We start from the raw sequence: 5114 nt of genomic DNA on the forward strand, positions 1-5114 counted from the left end.
AGAAAAAACAAACAGAAAATACAATCAGAAAAAAAAACACAGCTACTACACTCTACTACTCCTCCAAATCTTTTAACTAACACTAAACTCACCAACACACACCAACAGACGACAGAGCAGAAGCAACTTGCTCTAGGAAGGGGAACACAGGGATGTACTTTTGCAAGGGAAGTGTGTTTGTCTGGGGCTATTTATACACAGGGCGATTCTCAAACTAAGTACGCTTGGCCTTTTACCTATCTCACTGATTGCGCCAAGCCAAGTTCTGCACATGCCCAGTGAGGTGCAGATTCGTGCGCGCATGCGCAGTACGGCCGGCCCTTCATTTGCATGGGGTCACGGCTCATTACAATGGAGCACGCCCACTTCCTTCCCACTTGCAATAACCCCGCCTTACGCCTCGGGATTTAAGTTACGCTGGTGCTAAGTTGGGTGCAAATGCGCTGTGGATATGGCACTTACGACAAAAAATTAAGGCGCCGTAACTTAAATGACATACGTTTGGAGTAACTTAATTTGCGCCGCTGTTTGTGAATCTGGCCCTGTATTCTTTAGTTAATGGACTTAGAGTTTGAAGTTCGGAATAAATACTATTACCATGTTTGTGTGTGGGAAATTAATATCATAATAATTTAGCAGATATGTGATGATGTATATAAATAAATAATAATAATAATAAAACTATCAAAGTATTACACCAAAAATAGTTTTATTTTCACTAAAAAAAAATTTTTTTTTTAGAAATGACAAACACACATGCTGGGTAGGTAGTAACTTGGCAGCATAAAAAAACGTTTCAAACAAAACCAAGGAACTGTAAAAAGATACATTTTGCATAACAATGTGAGATGAGATGGCATGGGTCCTGGGGCAGAGGAAGGTCTAGCCTTCATTTTTCAAAACTTCTTTGCTGGTTATATGTTCATCGTAGCTCCCAGGCATTGGAGCAATGTGTCTGGAAATATCTTCAAGTACCGTAATTCTAACTCGGTCCAATGCCTAATTGTGTTGTTGGCTTGACCGGGCCAAAATAATTTTAAAACTGTCAGTTTGCTGTCTGCTCAACTGATGGGTAAGCCGGGTAAGCCTTTTGACCTTTCGTCGTAGTTTTCGGTTGCCACGCCTTAATTCTATAAGCTCCCTCAGAATGATTTCCTGCACAGTTCGGACAGGCGGTACAGCAGTAGGTGGCATCAGGGCATGGGGTGGCAGCATGAATGAACCTTGGCCTCTGTGCTCCTCCTCTGGGCCGGGGGAGAAATCAGGAGTCTGGGGAATGATAGGGGTAGTAATCTCTGGCTAAATCTCCAGCCTCTCCAAAATAAGAACAGGAGAGTGCGGGCTGCACTGTACTCTCCTCTCAGGCTGGTATTGCTGATCTGAAATAGATAAGATAGGCAAAGTTTGATGAATTTTTTCAGATTAGACTTTTATGTAGTAGTAATAATGAATAATGGAGCAAATGAAAGATTGAGTTGGGAAGGGAGGATAAGTTGTATTAATGATTGAGAGAAAACCAAAAACCAATTTCAACTTATTTAGCTAAATCTACACATTGCATTTATATCCTATATAGCGAGACTTGTTTTTCTCTTGACTTTAAAGTTAAAAAAATGCAAAGCTTATTTAATAAAATAACCTTTATAGAAGTAAATACAATTTAAAATTGCAGAAACAGAAAATGCCTTTAACAGAAATTCTGTTTTTTTTCTTTATTAGATAACATATTTATCAGCATATGACACGCACATTTAACTCCTGAAAACAAAGGGAAAATGTGTAAATAAGGTGCAGATAGATGAATGATGATGATTCTGATAATGGTGTTAGTGCTGTGTCCTGTTTCTTCCCAGATTATGCACTTACCCTGAGGAGGAGCAATGGTCCTGCCAGAAGCCGATTCTGGAGGGTCTTGAATACAGCTTTCAGTTAAAGACAGAAGAAAGAGTGAAGATAATGTTGAAGATAAAGGGCCAGATTCACAAAAGGGATACGCAGGCGTATCTCCTGATACGCCGTTGTATCCCTGTTTCTATCTATGCGGCTGATTCATAGAATCAGTTACGCATAGATAGCCCTAAGATCCGACAGGTGTAATTGTTTTACACTGTCGGATCTTAGGATGCAGTACCGCGGCCGCCGCTGGGGGGAGTTTGCGTCGTAAACCAGCGTCGGGTATGCAAATTAGGAGTTACGGCGGATCCACAAAGTTTTTTTGCGTTCGCTACGTCGCCGCTAGTTAAGTTTCCCGTCGCAAAGTTACACTTTTTTTTTGGTGCCTTAACTTTAGTCAGCAAGTGTATTGCTGTCTAAAGTATGGCCGTCGTTCCCGCGTCAAAATGTAAAAATCAACGTCGTTTGCGTAAGCCGTCCGGGAATACGGAAGTACGCTACGCGCGTCGCCGTTCAAAAAAATGACGTCACGGCGCGCAAAGCACGGCAGGAGTTCGGAAATGGAGCATGCGCGGTAGGTCTGGCGCGGGCGCGTGCCTAATTTTAATGGCACACGCCCATTTAAATTGGCCCGCCTTACGCCGGAGGCCGCGGGCGTAGTTTTCATCGCAAGTGCTTGGTGAATCAGGCACTTGCGATGAAAAATTGCGGCGGTGTAACTTATCTAGGATAAGTTACGCTGCTGCGATTCTACGTGAATCTGGCCCAAAGTTCTTAAAGGGTCCCAGTAAGTTGCAGGTAAAAAGGGCATATGTATCCTAAATTGATTATCGTAGTACTTTTGATATCCTACTGCAAAAACTTTTGAAGCGCTTTTATACCCACTAAAAGATAAAAAAAAAAACTGTAAAGCAAAGGCATAATGAGCTAATAACCTTGTAAGTAATTTAGCGTGCTGTGCTAGGTATGCAGGGCGAATATCTCCTAAACCATACAGGTTATAGAGATATTATGTATAGATATTATAGGCTTAACGGTAGATTAAAAAAAAGCGCAAAAGAGCTGTTGAACAGCTTTCAACAAGGGCTACTAAATTACAAATCATTAAAAGAACCAAAGGCAGAAAAAAAAATTAATTACGGTGGAGTTCCGAAAAAAAATCTTTGTGCTATGAATGAATCTCTGACATCACAGCCCCTCTCATTTATTTCCACAGTTTTCGCAGTCCTCCTTGATATATCAATCCCCCTTCAAATCACAGTGTCCCTTTCACAGTCGAGTTCAAAAGGTATGAGGTGTCATGTGTGAAAATGCCTATGTGTAAATAGGGTACATGATGATGATAATGGTGTTAGTGCTGTGTCCTGTTTCTTCCCAGATTATGCACTTACCCTGAGGAGGAGCAATGGTCCTGCCAGAAGCCGATGCTGGAGGGTCTGGAATACAGCTTTCTGTTAAAGACGGAAGAAAGTGTGAAGAGTCAAGGTAATGTTCATGAAAAAGTCAACAGCTTTATTTATAATTTTTGCCTGAGATATGTTGTATAACTACAATATTTTCTAATATCAAATCTGATATTCACCAAAAAATGGACTGAGGGAAATTCTTTTGCACTGGAAATGTAAAATATAATCAGAAGTTGCTGATGTGTTAAAACAGATGTTACATTTCTGACAATTTTTAAGATTAACAAAATATATGTAAAATATGCTATCAAGTATCTACATATCATTTACTACAACCCCCATATACATAGCACCAGGGCTAAATTAGCTACTAGCCAGGCCTCAAGGGTTACTAGCCAACAGTTAGTTGCCACACTCAACCCAACCCCTAAACACGCCCTCATAAATTATCTCATTAAATGGCACAAAAATGTTTTATGCAGAATAAAATTTAAAAAAAAAATATTAACACCAACTTTATCCAAGACCACCCATGAAGCCTGCCTGTGCCCACCTATGTAGCCTGTGCCCACCAATGCACCCTGTGCCCACCATGCAGCCTACATGTGCAGGGAGAGAGCGATAAACGCTTTAATTTCAATTGATGTTTTCCCGCTACTAAACAGCCCCGCCCCATGGCCAGGAAACTTTAATTTACAGATCACCCGTCCTGGGATTAGACAGGATAAAAGTCCAGGAGGAGGGGATGTATGTGACAGCGAGCGGCGGGGAACACGGCAATGTCAAATCAAAGCTGTTATCGCTGTGTTCTCCTCTCTCTTCCCCCCTGTGATCGATGAGAGAAGGACTCCCTTTCAAACTATGCTGTTGGCGGAGCTCTCCCCCCCTTTCTCGGCATCCCTCAAAATCTAGTCGCAAAATGAGAGCAGGCAAGTTTAAATTTGGAAGGGTGCATACTACTACTATACCCACCTTTTTATTTAAAAATCCCATTTCTTACATCAGCTTCCTCAGTCCACCTTCACATGACAGTTTCCCCTTCACAATTGTGTTCTGATCTGAACCCCCTTCACAGCACCTGTGTTCTCTGTCCCACCCTGCAACTTGACCCACCTTCACATAAACAGCCCCCCGCAGCTCTGCCCCCGTCACAATACAGCATCCACAGCTCTGACCTTGCTACCTTGCTTGGGCACACAGAACCGTAGACACAATCAATACTATAGTGGGTGGAGCAGAAGTTGCTGAAGTTAACCAGCATAATGTTGTTTGTTAGGGCCGCATAGCAACCAATCACCTGCTGGTTAATTTTAAAAAGTTCTCTTCAGCTGCTTTATTGCTGCCCACTATTTTGCGTTGCTGTTTCTTCGGCTCACTGTGCATAACGTTTCTGCCTTCTGCTCTCGGCTGTGATAGTGAAAGCTGAGTAGCCAGGGAGACAGAAACGGCACCTAATTGGCTCAACTGTGACGGTCTGCATGGCACAGTGACTTGGTCCAAGTAAATAGCAGTTCATTATATATCCTTTGTGTTGGGTACTCGAATGTTGTTGATAGGAATAGGATGTACTTGGAGTTGGAGCAGATCCTTCCAAAGATGATGTTGCTTGATCTGGAAAACATGAATGTAAAAAAATAAAAATAAAAGTCATACATGTGTAGTCATCATAAACAATAAGATAGCTTTAAAAAAATATTATAACTGCAATATATATAATGATATATTTAATTTTACTCACCACCAGCTCTGTGATGTGGACCCCTGCTGCTGAATCCAGGGACAGCCTCTGCCAGAAGGACATCTCTTAGCTCCGCC

At 41.8% G+C, this 5114-nt stretch overlaps 1 long non-coding RNA gene across 1 annotated transcript; it reads right to left on the reverse strand.

Annotated features, from left to right (window-relative positions):
* Positions 1-735: 735 nt before the first annotated feature.
* Positions 736-4875, reverse strand: LOC120942653. The gene is made up of 3 exons (XR_005750221.1): positions 4751-4875; positions 3285-3344; positions 736-1379 (listed from the first exon to the last, which is right to left on the reverse strand). It is a non-coding gene; the product is annotated as an uncharacterized LOC120942653 (long non-coding RNA).
* Between the last annotated feature and the right edge of the window lie 239 nt (positions 4876-5114).

The sequence above is a fragment of the Rana temporaria genome, chromosome 6 (genome assembly GCF_905171775.1).
Source record: "Rana temporaria chromosome 6, aRanTem1.1, whole genome shotgun sequence".
Classification (NCBI taxonomy): domain Eukaryota; kingdom Metazoa; phylum Chordata; class Amphibia; order Anura; family Ranidae; genus Rana; species Rana temporaria.